This window comes from Vulpes lagopus, chromosome 1 (genome assembly GCF_018345385.1).
Source record: "Vulpes lagopus strain Blue_001 chromosome 1, ASM1834538v1, whole genome shotgun sequence".
Classification (NCBI taxonomy): Eukaryota; Metazoa; Chordata; class Mammalia; order Carnivora; family Canidae; genus Vulpes; species Vulpes lagopus.
The window spans coordinates 160,626,872-160,643,082 of NC_054824.1; the positions used below are offsets into that span (position 1 = coordinate 160,626,872).

The window sequence follows — 16,211 nt, forward strand, 5'->3', positions numbered from 1 at the left end:
AACTTTCCACTATGTAAGCCAAAGAAGCAAGATCCTCCTCCTCTCAGCACAAGGTTGGGGGCAAGAATATAAATTAGGCTCTGCCAATCAGCTGCTCAATCCTAGGATCTTGAGACTCTTTCTGCTGTTGTTTTTAATTATTTCATTTTTTATTCACATATAGCATTGTATTAGTTTAACGTATACAACATAATAATTTGATCTATGTACACATTATAAAATGATCACCAGGGTAAGTTAACATCCATCATCTCACATAATTACAAAATTTGTGATGCAAACTTTTAAGATCTAATCTCTTAACGTTCAAATACAATACAGTATTGTATTTACTTCAATAGTTATGTTAACTATACTCGCTATGCTGTACAGTGCATTCCCAGAACATATTGATCTTATAAATGAAAATTTTTACCTTTTGGCCCTCTTCACCCATTTCACCTGTCCCTAACTCCACTTCTGGCAACCACCAATCTGTTCTCTGTATCTGTGAGTTAAGTTTTTCTAGCTTTCACATGTGAGTGACCAGGATCTTAACACCTGAACAAGGGACACATGAACATGAGGCTAATTGAAGGTCATTCATCACAGCGACAGCAAGGTTGTACTGATCAAACTTCTTGCTATGAGAACATGCTGTGGTTCGTGTGGTTTGACCCGCCAGAGCGCCCTTGGTTCCTGCTCATTTCCAGGCTCCTCATGATTATGTGAGCCTTTGATATAGTACTCAGACATAGCTGTCTTCCCCAAAATCTGATCTCCCTTTCCTTAGGAACAGAACCCCATTCTCTTTTTTTTAACCACACCTTTTTAAAAAACCAATATTCATACTGAAATAAAACTATTTCTCAGTCTCTCTTGCAACATGATGTGGCCATAAGTCCAAATAGTAGACGTAAGAAGTTATATAGTATGCAACTTTTGGGAAAGTGTCATTCCTTCTCACTGGATTGCAAGCATGATGTCTAGAGTTTACACAGCTAATTTAGACTATGAGGTAGATGTCCTGTCCAAATACATATATGCTATTTAATATATTGTATTATACATAGTATATCTAAATTATTTTATTGTATTACATAGTATATATTAGTTAATGATATCTTATTTTAATTTTATATATGTAAATATATATATGTATATATCTTCTATTAATAGGGTAACCTGGGGCAGCCCTGGTGGCACAGCGGTTTAGCGCCGCCTGCAGCCCGGGGTGTGATCCTGAAGACCTGGGATCGAGTCCCACATTGGGCTCCCTGCATGGAGCCTGCTTCTCCCTCTGCGTGTGTCTCTGCCTCTCTCTCTCTCTGAATAAATAAATAAATAAAACTTAAAAAAAAAAATAATAGGGTAACCAGGGGCACCCGGGTGGCTCAGTGGTTGAGCATCTGCCTTTGGCTCAGGTAGTGATCCTGGGATCCTTGGACCAAGTCTCATATCAGGCTCCCCACAGGGAGCCTGCTTCTCCCTCTGTCTATGTCTCTGCCTCCCTCTGTGCCTCTCATGAATAAAAAATAAATAAAATATTTTTTAAAACATAGGGTAACCAAATAACTTACTGTCAGTAGTAATGGACACTTTTGTCTGGATACATTGCATATATGGGGTATACTTGCATGTGTATCATTAACCAAAATACTACTTATACTTACTACATGTAATATACTGTTTTTATTTCCATTATATATTTTTTAATTTTTTATTTTTTAAATAATGTCTATATCCAATGTGTGGCTCAAATTCAGGACCCTGAGACCAAGAGTCACATGTTCTACCAACTGAGCCAGCCAGGCATCTCATTCCCATTATAATTTTTAAGGCTGGCGCCATCCACCAGATTGATTTTATGACCCACTAATGGGGGTACAAGCCACACGGTGAAAAAACATTAGTTTTGAATAACCTCTATGGAACTATAGCAGGAAATCAACAAGAGAGAATTTAACAGAAGTTAGACAGCATGTGTTTATGGTTAATAGCTTGGGTGACATATGTTTCGATGTACCCAGGGTCCCATTTACATCTGTTCCCCTGCTGTAATTTTTAATGGCATCCTCTTTTGCTCTCAAGAATGTCTATCATTACCACACAATAAATTGTTTTGTCACCCTATAAATAACATTGTAATTTTCTAGAACATATCTACTATAGATATGCATATTCAAACTTTAGAGAAGCAGAATATGCTTTAAAATGCCTTTCCTCGTGGGCTTATTGGGGGCCTGGACATGAGACCTTGAAGATACTGAGAAAATCCTATTTACATCTCATACATATTCCTGTCACTAGGTCTAGAATAATGTTTTTTTCTCCTCCATTCTTACTAGCCAAATCCTACTTAGGCCAAGCTATAAACCTATTTTCTTCCTAAAACTTTCCTTGACTCTTCTCTAGAATGTACATAGGCCTCTCTCTTCTATGATCTTCAAAGGCCATTTTATATAGCCTGTAACATACAACTTACCAAGTATGGTATTAAATTATTTTCTATTTGTTTCAAGCATAGAAGACATCTACTTAATTAGATTATAAACTGGATGAGGGTAAGGATCAAGGTTTACATTTCTCTTGTGTTACTTTCAGACTTACCACAATTCTTGACAAGTATTTGTTCAATAACTATTAACATCAAGCTTGCAATTCCCTCTGCTTTTCTTCACAGCCAAGAACAATGGGTTTTGGAGTCTGAAAGACTTGAGTTTTCAACTTGATCCTGCAATTGATTAACTGCATAATACTGGGTGATTTACCTAATCCCTTGTAGGAATAATACTAGACCTAGTTTATTTAATTGTTCTGAGAATTAGAACAAATTAGATGATGCATATGTCAAGCACATGTTGAGCACTCAGGAAGCAAAATCTATCATCATCACATCATCACTAATTATATCGTCATTCCTCCAGCAAAAGCATTCATGAAGTAAAAGAAAAGATGGTAATATTATTATTTCTTCTTTTTCTCTAATACACAGCTATCCTATGTAGGGTGTAAGTAAATGATTTTCTACTCTACCACCACCAAACACTTGATTACAGACAGATTATTCTGCATCTAGAGATCAGTGTGGTCCCAAGTTAATTCAGAGATTTGTAAATAAACTAGATCAAATCTGGAAATATAATTCACGCCAGAATACTGAAAGCTACCCTTGACATACCCTTGAATGAAGCTTAATTTCCATATCAGCCCAAAATTAACATGATTAGGGCAGCATTTCTCAAATTCCTTGATCTCAGGGCCCTTTATACTCTTAAAAATGGAGAGCTCCCAAAATTTTTTTGTGGGTTATATCTATATCAATATTTATCATATTAGAAAAAAAATTTACCATATTAAAATTAAAACTTATAAATCTTTTTTTTTTAAGATTTTATTTATTTATTCATGAAAGACACAGAGAGAGAGAGAGAGGCAGAGACACAGGCAGGAGGAGAAGCAGGCTCCATGCAGGGAGCCCAACGTGGCACTTGATCCCGGGTCTCCAGGATCAGGCCCCGGGCCGAAGGCGGCACTTAACCGCTGAACCACCCGGGCTGCCCAAAACTTAGAAATCTTTAAAATATTTATTAGTTCATCTTAAAACAATTATATATTAATATACAAAATATAGCTTATGAAAAATAACTACATTTTACAAGGAAAATTTGATGAGAAGGTAGCATTGTTTTACATTTTTGCAAATCCCTTTAATGTCTGGCTTAATAGATGAGTTCAAACATCTGTTTCTGCTTTCATTGTCATGTCATGTGATGTTGTGATATCACCTGTCATTTAGCCTCCAGAAAACCACTATAACATGGCAGAGAATGAGAATACAAAGGCAAGTTATGTGTAAGAACTCATATGAAGATAGCTTTACTGGTGAACTTCCTGAAAAATGTCTCATGGATTCCCAAGGAATCCTCAGACCATACTTTGAGAACCACTGGACTAGGACTAAGTCCTAAAACTGATGCCACTCTGGTCTATGGTTAAACTCTCAAGACTGTTCTAGTCTAAATCTAGATTAAACTGAGATCAGCCTTTCTGAAATAAAGGGACAAAGTGAAGTCTTCCTGGGTATTTATCCTTAGGTCTGCCTATTATTTAACTTTAAAAAAAAATATTTATTTATTGATTTGACACAGAGAGAGTAACACAGCAGAGGGGGTTGCCGTCAGAGGGAGACAGAGAAGCAGGTTCCCTGTGAGCAGGGAGCCCAACTTGGGGCTCGATCCCAGGACCCAGGGATCACAACTGGAGCCGGTGGCAGATGCTCAACCACTGTCCCACCCAGGTGCTCCAGGCCTGCCTTTTAAAAGACAACATCTAATCAAGAAAATAAAACACTCCTGTCAAATGTTTGGTGGTTTACTGCTGATTGTGTCCTTCATCATATTATCATCATCAAGACAGAGCAAAGAATTCTATTCTTTATGACTTTTTTTTCTTATAACACAGAAGTTTTAGAATATTTTAAAGTATTTTTACTGTGAATATAAGTACTAATAGGATGATCATATAGCTTTTCCTTTCTTCTTTTTATCAATATTCTATATATTGAAATTTAAAATATTTATTTATTATTTATTTATTTATTTGGGGGAGGAAGGGCAGAGGAAGAGGGAGGATCTCAAGCAGACTCTTCACTGAGCACAGAGCTGGACATGGGGCTCAATCTCATGACCCTGAGAGGGTAAGCTGAGCAGAAATCAAGAGTTGGACGCTTCACCAAGCAACCCAGGGACCCTCCTATTGAAAATGTTTAACTCTACTTCCTCACTAATATTTTTGCTTTAGAAAATACTTATTTTTTTTAAGGTTTTTTTTTTTTTTTTTCCATTCATGAGAGACAGAGAGAGAGAGGCAGAGACACAGGCAGAGGGAGAAGCAGGCTCCATGCAAGGAGCCCGACATGGGACTTGATCCTAGGTCTCCAGGATCACGCCCTTGGCTGCAGGCGGCGCTAAACCGCTGCGCCACCGGGGCTGCCCAGTTCTGTTAAAAGAATTAATCAACATGTTTTTAACTCTCAGTTTTAATTTCTAATTTTTACTAATCTTTGCTGTATGCCTAAATATAACCCACATAAAAGAAAGCTGTTTGGGATCAGTAATTTTTTAAAAGTGGTAATGGAGTCCCGGGACCGAAAACTTTGGGGACCACTGTTTTAGGACATGAATGAGATTCAGAAGTGGCAGAGTCTTTCAGGGACCCTTGCCTTTACATGGTTGCTGTAGCAAGGTGAAGAAGTTCTGTATGGAGGGAGGCCTGTGAATCAAATCACCCCAACCAGTGAGGAAGAGAAGTCACAAGGGCTTAGGGCACTGACTAAACCAGGAGAGATCTGTTCACAAAGTACATGACCCCAGACGTGACAAAGAGACCTCAGGAAATTCCCCCCAAAGATCTCGTGAGCCATCCACATGTACCCACGTATCAGGACATCATCTCAAGGAGAGAATCAGGGGAGAAGTTATCTGAGAACCTGAATATTTTTGCATAAGAGAAATTAAACATTAGACAAGCCAATAACAGATTGGTCTACACTTTAAAACAAACTGCACATTTCCATTATTTCTTTTCCTAATAACCAATGAGTGAATTTTTTGCATAAGAGAAATTAAACATTAGACAAGCCAATTACAGACTGGTCTACACTTTAAAACAAACTGCACATTTCCATTATTTCTTTTCCTGATAACCAATGAGTGAGCGCTCACAAAAGAAACTAGGTCACTGGGGACCTAGTGGGTGGCTCAGCGGTTGAGCGTCTGCCTTTGGCTCAGGGCTTGATCCCAGATCAGGGATCGAGTCCCACATCGGGCTCCTTGCAGGGAGCCTGCTTCTCCCTCTGCCTGTCTCTGCCCCTCTCTCATGAATAAACAAATAGGAAGAAAGGAAAGAAGAAAAGAAAAGAAAAGAAAAGAAAAGAAAAGAAAAGAAAAGAAAAGAAAAGAAAAAAAAAGAGGAAGAAACAAACTGGGTCACTGACAAAAATAAATTAAATTTTCTTTGCCCATAAAAGCAGAAGTCACAAGGGCAACCCAAGTACCTAGAACCAAAAGTCCCTATAGTACATAAGCACGGAGAGGAGAGAGACAGGGTTGGGACTACGAGGGCAGAATGGCCTAAGGTCTGTGAGCCAGAGGGCCCACGCTTTGGTCTTAATTCTGGTATCTGAGCGATAACGACGTGACTCTTCAGAACCCACACTCCTTATTCGTGAAATGAGAACCGCAGCGGCTCGGTTTTACTTAATCGGTGCTGGAAAGCGGGGTCTAGGAACTCTTGCTCTTACCTACGAAGCGCGAACCCACCGGAGGCTGCTAAGACACTAGCAACAGAACCTCACGGGGGCCACGGGGCTGCCCTGGGCCAGTCCCACCATCGAGGGGGGGAAGCCCGCGGCACGTCGGCCCCGGCACCGAGACCGAGAGCGGGGGTAGAAGGATGCGAAGAGTGAAGACCGAGCTCAGCGCGCCGGCTCGGAAAAGGCTTCCCCGAGGCGGGGACACCTCATCTCCGAAAAGAGCAGGAGTCTCAAAAGGAGAAGACAGCGCAATCCAGAGACGCGGAGAAGCAAAATAGACAAAGGGCAAGGAGGCAGACACGCTTCAAGTTGTCCTGATGGATAAAGAGATCTTAAGGCTCCTTGAGCTAACTAGAGTCTTTCTTCAAAACACGTGGTCCAAAAAAAATTTTTTTTTAATTTTTAAAATAAAAAAAAAAGAAAGAAAGAAAAGAAAAGCCGTGGTCCCCGGAGGACTTCAAGCGCCACCTCGACGAGGGGGTCCCCAGGGCAGCCTTGGGCCACGGGAGCCCAACAAAGGCGGGCCTGGGAAAGGGGAAGCGGCGGGGCGGCAGGCACAGCGCGCGTCCCGGAGGGGAGGGCGCCAGGGTCCGCCCTCCGGCCTCGACGCCTGCGGGGCCCCCGGGGTGTCCGAGGCCGCCCGCCCCACCCCCTGCCGCTCCGGCCCCAGCCGCCCCGCCGGGAGACGCCCGCCCCTGCTTCCCTCCCTCCCAGCGCCCCCGCCGCCCGCGCCCCGCGCCCCGCGCCCCGCGCCGCCGCCGACTCACCGCTCCCCAGGCCCGCGGCTTCCGCGGTTACCATGGCGACGGCGCACCCGTGCGCGGTGGCGCCGCCCCGAGCGCTGCGGTTCCGGCTGCGCGCGAGGGTCAAGGTGGCGAGGCGGGAGCGGCGGGAGCGCGAGGGCGGCGCGGAGGAGCACCTCGGGGTCGGCTGCATCCCGGCGTCCCGGGGCTGGGGGGAGGGGGGGAAGGTGCTGCTCGTCCTTTATTTTGTAGACTTTTCTGTCCTATGATGCTTATTTTACTTTCCAATGAGAAAAAATAAAATTTAAAAATAAGGCGTGCGTGTGTATTGGAGGCAGGTCCCTCTTAAGTCTTAGCTTTGGGCTTTGAACTAAAGAGTTTTCCAGAAATACAAGAATGCTTTCTGAAAAACTGCAAAAGATTGCAGTCATGACGGGCAGCTTGCTTAATTTTCGAGGCCCTTAGAGGTCTTTCTCTTAGGGTATATGGTCATGGTCACCAACGAGTCCGTTTCCTGAGACCTCGCAAGTGCCCGCTGTGTCAGGAGTGGAAGGACCTTGGAAATTAACGTTTAGGTTGGTTGAGGAATTTTTTTTTATAATTTTTTTAATTTATTTATTTATGATAGTTACAGAGAGAGAGAGAGAGAGGCAGAGACACAGGCAGAGGGAGAAGCAAGCTCCATGCACCAGGAGCCCGACGTGGGACTCGATCCCAGGTCTCCAGGATCGCACCCTGGGCCAAAAGCAGGTGCCAAACCACTGAGCCACCCAGGGATCCCTGGTTGAGGAATTTAAGATCCAAAGCAGATGACTTTTTTTTTTTTAAGGGAGGATGGGAAGGGGTGAGACAGGGGCATAAAAAAAAAAAAAAAAAAAGCCAGCAGAGAAGAGCCACGCTTACACAGAAACTACATAAATGTCCACATTAATCACGGAGTGAAGACAGCTAGGAAAGGAAAACATTCGTTTCTTTACTGTTTCTACAAGGACATCGTTAAGGAGGAGGTAATATTTTAGAAGAGCTCAGAATCTGAGCTGAAGACTGGAGAGTCTAGTTTTAAAATAAATATTCGGCCTAAGAACGAAGCAAAACATCTCTATGATAGATCTGAAGTTCTGGAATAAAGAATAAGTTTGGGGAAAAAATTTAACTGTAATTGTTAAATTTCGCTTATTCAAAGTAGTTGTCATAGTCAAAATATTAGAGTTTGACATTATAGGTAGGAACAATTGCCTAAAAGTTCTGTCATCTGCTAGCTCACTCCTGCAGACAATATATAGCACATTTGCTCTGCCAACCATTCATTTCCTACTGAAGCTGTTGGAGGAGTAAGACATTTTAGGTATTTCACTTCTGATACGTTATGAAGTGTGTACTACATTTTTCGTAGTCTGGTTGGTTTTTAACATCTGGATGGAAGATGACTTTTTTTTTAAGATAGATTTATTTATTTATTTATTTATTTATTTATTTATTTATTTATTTATTTATTTATTATAGACATAGAGAGAGAGGCAGAGACACAGGAGGAGGGAGAAGCAGGCTCCACGCCGGGAGCCCAACACGGGACTCCAGGATGGCGCCCTGGGCCAAAGGCAGGCGCGAAACTGCTGAGCCACGCGGGGATCCCCATGAATCTGTTTTTAATTAATCTCCACTGGGTGTGAAGAATTCCCAAATACAACTGTTTATGCAAAGTCTTAAGTGGATTTCAATACCGAAAGTCAAATAGAATTCTTAAAGATTATTTTTAGTTCTCTGAATTCTGGAAAGGATGGGAAGACTCTAAGTAGGTCTGAGAAACCTAAAAGCAAAGGGCCTTGTTCTCTGCTTAACTCCTGTCAGAAACAACTGCGTGATTTATTTAGGCAGGCTAGGTTTGAAACAGTCTTATGAAGGAGAATTCTGGCCTGAGGGTGGCCTAGATACAGCAGAAAGATTTCTCAGATCCTCTCTACATCCCATCCCCTGCCCCACAAGTTTGGCATGAGAGTTTTGAACAGAGCCAGTGGATCTGAAGGGGCCAAATCGATGTGCAAGAGACAGATCTTAGCAACAACCTGTGGGTTCTTTTTTTTTATTATTATTATTTTATTTTTTTATTTATGATAGTCACAGAGAGAGAGAGAGAGAGGCAGAGACACAGGTAGAGGGAGAAGCAGGCTCCATGCACCGGGAGCCCGACGTGGGATTCAATCCAGGGTCTCCAGGATCGCACCCTGGGCCAAAGGCAGGCGCCAAACCACTGCGCCACCCAGGGATCCTCAACCTGTGGGTTCTAATAAAGAACCCAGATAAGACGGTGAAGTCCTGGTGTACAAAAGGCTTAAGGAGAAGATGAGTTAAGCAGTATTCAAGCCCCGCAGAAATTAGGTCAGCTCCAGAAAATTATGGTGGAGAAGGAGGTTTCCAAATTGATTGAAATTAATTTTTTCTACCCTAAGAGAATGGGGCCTCTGAATAGAAATTATTTTAATTATTATATTTCTTGAATTCCACAGTTCATAGACTAGGAATCCTGTTCTTTTTTTTTTTTTTTTTTTTAGCTTTTATTTACTTATTCATGAGAGAGACACAAAGGAATCATGTTATTTATACAATGTTAATTTCTTTTTTTTTACAATGTTAATTTCTGATGAAATAACCAGATAGACTAGTTGAAAGTTATTCCAAGGTAACGTAATGTGCTACATTAATCATAGTATTTCATTGATTGCTGGCCTGTTACATACTGAGTGCCACGCTAAGTGATTCATGTAAGTCATTGCTGGGGCTCCTGGGTGGCTCAGTGGTTGAGTGTCTGTCTTTGGCTCAGGTCATGATCCTGGGGTCCTGGGGTGGGGTCCTGCATCGAGCTCCCACGGTGAATCTGCCTCTCCCTCTGCCTATGTCTCTGCCTGTGTGTGTGTGTGTGTGTGTGTGTGTGTGTGTGTGTGTGTGTGTGTCTTATGAATAAAAATTAAAATAAAATCTTAAAAAATGAATAAAAATAATCACTAATTCCCATACCACTCTTTGAAGGTGGTATTACTATTCTGAAACTGATACTCAGCAAAGTTGAGTCACCTACCTAAAACCACACAGCTAGAGAAGGGCTAAACCAGAATTTGAGCATAGGTCAGGCTGGTTTAAATCACCACAAAATTGGCACTGGTTAGCTATAAACAAATTAAATATTAGAGGATGCCAGTCCAAAATTATAATTTGATTTCAAAATAATCTACATTAAGATCCCCTTGGCAGTAATTAGATACTAATGCCACTCCTGGTGTGTGACTAAATAACTGTTTCTGCATATCACTCCACAGTTGAGAAGTAGAAGAGGTGATACTGAACATCCATTGTTTTTGCCTGCTCATCCTTCCTCTTCTGATTATAAGACCCAGTTTTCTAGGATGGAACCCCTGTGGTACATTCTCAGTCCATGTAGTTTGGGGTGCAGATCCCACTCCAGATCAAGTCCTGGCCACACAGTGTTTTCTACACTCCTGGTTATAACAATCGAGTCAGGGGAGAAAAAAAAAAAAACATAGAACACAAATCAGTGGAATGAAGCTAATCCTGAGTTTGCAGTAGAGCTGTAAGTAATAGGCATTCTTTTTTTCAGCAGGGGTTAAAGACAAGAGGACAGCCTGAGTTGGGACTAGCCATCTTGCCATGGATAGAGTTTGACAGAACAATGGAAGAGCCAGGAACTGAATAAGAAAGAGATCGAAATCTGATGCTGGTTGCTTGAGCCCTGGAAGTAGACATGCCTGAAGCTAATTTGTATTCTCCTTTTTCAATTACTACAATAAATTACTATTTTCTAAATAATCCCCCCCCCAAAAGGATTGGATTTCTGTTACTTGTAACATCAATGCCCCATACTATGGAAGGGGGGAAATATAATATGGCTTTATTTTAGAAACATGCTATTCTTTGAGATAAATACATGAAGTTTGGGAAGGATAAATTTACAGTTAGGTGTTTCACTTGTGGATGAACAACTGAGTATAAATATTATTAGTGAGAGGATAAATGTAAACCCGGAGGCAGGTTTCTAGCAGGATGCTCTAGTATTTTCACTCTCTCCATTTCAACATCTTTGTGTCAGTGACTTAACTATAGCCCTAGAAAGCATACTTAACAGATGACCCAAAGATCGGAATAATAAATAATATGATAGAGGATGGCAGAATGAAAATCCAAAACCAAAGGACAAATAGAAATTCAATAGGCAAAGAAGTGGGAAAAGGCATTCCAAAAGAAATTTGTAAAAAGGTATGGAGCCACAAAATAAATAGCAAAATAATTGCATAAGTCAATTGAAAGAGGCCAAGAATATGTGGTTGGGAGAGGTGAGAGACATAGTTAAAGGGGTTAGAAGAGGTCAGACAGCAGGGTAAAGAACAGTTTGGAGAAAGACAAGAAAACAGGCACACAGAGAAGCCAAGAGTGACTCCCAGGTGTCTATCTTGGGTGACCAGGTAGCTAAGGCTCTTCTAATTCAGAGAGATTTTGAAGAAAAGCAGGGTTAGAATCAGGATGATGTCTTCAGTCCTAGACAAGCAGAGGCAGAAATATCAGGGTGCCTCCAACCAACATACATTTTACTTTAAAGCTCAAACGACCCCACCTGTTTCCCTGCTCACCGTGGAGTCTGCTTGAGATGCTCCTTCTCCCTCTCCCTCTGCTCCTCCCCTACTAGTACAGGTGCCCTCACTTTCTCTCCCTCCCTCCCTCTCCCTCTCTCTCTCTGTATCTCAAGTAAATCTTTAAAAAAAATAAAGCTCAATAGACAACACTGGAATATAAATATAATTTGGAAGTCATGGCATATAAATGTTATCAAAAACCTTCAAAGAGGATGGAGTCATCCAAGGTGAAGACATAAAAGAACAGAGTGCTGAGGGCAAGCAGTGGGGATAGTTAGGTTAAGGAGAATGCAGAGCAAGATAGGGAGAGAATGAACAGACCCAGGTGAATGAAGCAATGTAGAAGCCAAAGAAATCGTTTCAAAAAAGACTTGAAAAAAATGACAATGGACTTTGGCATAAGGGGAAACCTTTATGAGATCTATTTTAGTGAAGGGTGGTAGGCAAAATCAAGATTGTAGTGGGAGGAGTGAATGAAGGAGATCAGGAAGCAGACCACTAGGAATAGAATATTCTAGCTTTGAAGAAGGTAGAAGAAAAAACGTTTAAGGAAAACTCTAATTGCAGCAAATACTTTTATTTTTAACGTAAGATACGTTTGGCATTTGCCAGACATAACATCAGGGTAATTGATTTATCAACTGTAATTGGAAAGGAAGTAGTGGCAGTAAATATCTGCTATTCTTTTGAGAAATTCCAGTAGAATGTAGAGGGAAGAAATTGCTCAGAAGTTAAAGGAATACAAAGCATCAAGGGAGATGTTGTGGCAGGGAGAGGATCACAGAAGCCTGTGTGTGTCTATAGTGTGACAGCAAGGAACTTATAGAAAGAGGAGAGTAAGAATAAAGAGATGACTGAAGTAGTAAGATGCTAAAGGCAAATGGAGGGTAAAGGACTAAAGTATCTATGGAGTGATGGCCTCGAATAGGAGGAACTTCACTTGGTCTTCTATTTTGAAGTGAAAAAAAGTAGCAGTGGCTTGAATGCAGAGGATGTTTCATTCCTGTGAAATTTATGGCTGAAGAAAACCAAGCTTCATGACCTTGGACTCAGTATGCTTAAACTGAGGGAGGAAGACTTGGGAGGGCCATTCAAGAGGTGAATGAGGTTAAAGACTGTAAATTCCAAGTCACCCCAACCTGCACAGCTGAGTGATTTTCTCCGTCCAGCAATGCTCAGACCGCGCCACCCCCCCCCCCCCCCGCCCCCAGCTTGGTCTGAAATCAGTATGACAGAAGAAGAGAGGTGCCTGTGGATGAAAAGTGCTGTGGAGAAAAATGAACTTTCTTGTCAAAAAAATAGTTGGCCTTTTCCCCTAAGCTTCTGGTAGGTAACTTCTCAGCCCTTGAAATGAACTGCCTGTCTTTGTTTACCTGGAGCCCTTGGGCCATGCTCCAACAGCCTATGCTAACAATGTGATTTCTGCTGGGGCCTTGGGCTTTGCAGCATCAGCTCAATCTATGCACGGGCTGGAGACTGAGCATTTCTATAACTCTTACAGGTCCCTTCCTTCTACTCTGACCCTGCTGGTCATTATGGTAATTGTATCTACCTGGTCTCTGATGATTAAGTTATGTCATCTAGCCTCTGTTGTGTGTATGAGGGCAGTGGGACCATCATCCTCACTGCAATCAGGGAGCCCAGATTGATGGTAGGGGATGCTGACATAAGACACAGGAGAGCCAATATTGAATTTATTAGTGATTCTGGGTACCGTCTCCAAAAAGCCCTCAGTGACAACCCTCTAGGGACCCTCTCACTTCTGAGAGTTTTCTCTGTATCTTTGCTTAGTAACACTTCTATTGCTTTACTCACTCTCCTGTGTCCACAGATTCATTCTTCGATTCTGTGAGACCAGAACCAAGCTCTCCCATATCACCTTTTACTCTGTCATCATGTGGATTTTTCTCAGATCCTGAGCTCCTTGGAGGTATATGTAGTCCTTTGCCAGCATTATCAGGCTCTATCATATCCCCAGCCAGGTTATTTAGTGACTTAATTCTACTTATGAGCCTACTGGTAAGGCTTGACCCAGGAAGATAGGGCTGATCCTGAAAGGGTTCATGTTTTCCTACAGCAAGGAAGGAGCACTAGCCTAAGGGAGGAAAGGGCCACTTCTTTGGCTAAAAGGGTTCAGTGGTCTTTGGGAATTAAATATTTTGTGGTGCATGAACCTAAATGTCCTCATCCCATATGTCAAGTTCCCACTCTTTCCCAACTAGCACCCTGTCCTTGGCATAGCCGACTTCCTGATAGATTCTGCTACTCTTATGATTAAATCCTGCAACTGGTCCTCAATTTTTCCTACCCTCTAGTTGCAGAAGATGAGAATTTCTGTATTGGTTACCTAGGAAATCCTTTGGCTTTTATGCTTTTTAAAAATAAACAATTAATTACTCTGTATTTCATTAGATGGCATTAAATGAGCTGAGCAACAACCCACCCATATTTCTTCTGTATATTTCTGACACCTGAAACATTGCACCCATAAAAATGTCTCCTCCCACTAAAATATACAGTTTGCTAATAGTGGAAGTTTTAACAATTGCATTGCAGTTGTGTCAGGGACTAGTTATACTCTTTCCACCACCACCATCTGCTAGCCTGGCAACAGGTGATCCAACACCAAAAATCTCATCTTCGTGACTGCTTCTTGAACCACTCCTGGCATTCCTAGCACCAACTGTCATTATTAGGCTCCTCGGGAAGCATATTCTGAGATGGAGTTTGGCATGCAGGAAATTCATTACAGATTGCTCTTAGGATCAAAACCTAGAAAGAAAGTTGAGGAAACAGGTCAGAGAGAGAAGTTAGACAGTAGTGCAGTCTCAAGAAAGGACTGTGCAGACCCTCTGGGAAGTTCTGAAGTTGGGATGGCCCTTCAGAGTTGTCCCAAGATTGGGGTAAGGGAGCTGTGCCTTGTAAACCCTATATCAACCAGGCACTGGCTAAGGTGATCACAGGAAGGGAGTGAGGCCTTAAACAAGCAGTTCTCTTCCACCAGAGTGCTTCTGAGAAAAGGCTGACACCTGAGATCTCTCTCACACTCTCTCACTTCCAGTGACTGGTGGATTACATCCCTCATTTCTGAAGGATATCTGGCAGGCACATTACAGGATTCACTGTATGCCACCAATTTGACATATAGTTCTGTCCACTTGTTTTTCTATATTTAGGCATTACTTTTTTCTTTTTGATTAGATATTGTCTTAAAGTTACTGAAGACTTTTAAATAAAAGGCCTTGATTTTTTTAAAGTTATATTTACTTATTCATGAGAGACAGAGAGAGAGAGAGGCAGAGACATAGACAGAGGGAGAAGCAGACCTCTTGCTGAGAGCCCAACGAGGGACTCGATCCCTGGACCAGGATCAACTGCTGAGCCACCCAGGCATCCCAAAATGCCTTAAGTTTTATTGAAATAAAAAGTAGATATTATCTAAATAAATAATAAAGTAAAATTTTATTTAACTAAAAGTAGATTTCACTTAAATTTTTAGTTGTTAAGAATGTTTAATAAATTAAAATATAAAATTCAATACTTTGAGAGAAATCCAGTTTCTATCTCTAACCTTTCTGTTACCTCCTTTCCTCTAGCCAACCATTTTAATTGCCTCACTTTATTAGAGTGCTTGGGTGACACAGTTGATTAAGCATCTGCCTTCAGCTCAGGTCATGATCTCAGGGTCCTGGAATTGAGCTTCTCATGTGGCTCCCTGCTCGGCAAGGAGTCTGCTTTTCCCCCTGCCTCTCATAATCTCTCTCTCTTTCAAATAAAGTCTTCAAAAAAAAGAGTCTTACTTTATCTTTTCATTGTTCTTTTAAAAATGTAAGTAAATATAGGGGCACCTGGGTGGCTCAGTCAGTTAAGCATTTAACTCTTGATATGGGCTCAGGTCATGATTTCAGGGTCATGAGACTGAGTCTCTCATCAGGCTCTGTGCTCTGTGGGGAGTCTGCTTGAGATTCTCTCTCTCTCTCTCTCTCATCTCCCTCTGCCCTCTGGCCATCCCCTGACCACATGTGCTTTCCCTCTCTCTCTCAAATAAATAAACAAATCTTTAATTTATATATGTAAATACACATTCACCTATATATACTTAACACATTATATTACTACTTAATCAAAGTTGACATGCTATACACACTATTCACTTGGTTTTTGTCATTTAATAATATATCTTGAAGAAGTTCCCTGTAAGTATACAGAGATCTTCCTCATTTTTTTTATAGCTGCATAATCCTCATTATGTGGCTATCCCATTGTTTATTCAATCAGTCCCCTATTGAGGGGCTCTGTAATTGTTTCCATTCTTTTGCTGTTGTGAAGAATCCTGCAGTTAATAACCTTAGGCATAACTTTTTTTTTCTTTTTTTTTTTTTTTTTTGCAGGTGTTTCCTTGGGAGAATAGGATTACTGGGCCAGAGGGTAAATGCAAATATAGTTTGGCTAAATGTTGCTTAATCCCTTTCCATAGAAGTTTTATCATTTTGTATGTACACCAGCTATGAATGAGAACACCTCCTTCTCCAC

At 41.4% G+C, this 16,211-nt stretch overlaps 1 protein-coding gene across 2 annotated transcripts in view; it reads right to left on the minus strand.

The window, feature by feature from the left end:
* The window catches only part of ANKRD45 (ankyrin repeat domain 45), a 49,339-nt gene extending 42,259 nt beyond the window's left edge, over nt 1–7,080 (minus strand). For both annotated transcript variants that reach the window (XM_041766678.1, XM_041766587.1), the window contains exon 1: nt 7,063–7,080. The gene's annotated coding sequence lies outside the window, so the exon portion shown is untranslated. The remainder of the gene's footprint in view (nt 1–7,062) is intronic.
* Between the last annotated feature and the right edge of the window lie 9,131 nt (nt 7,081–16,211).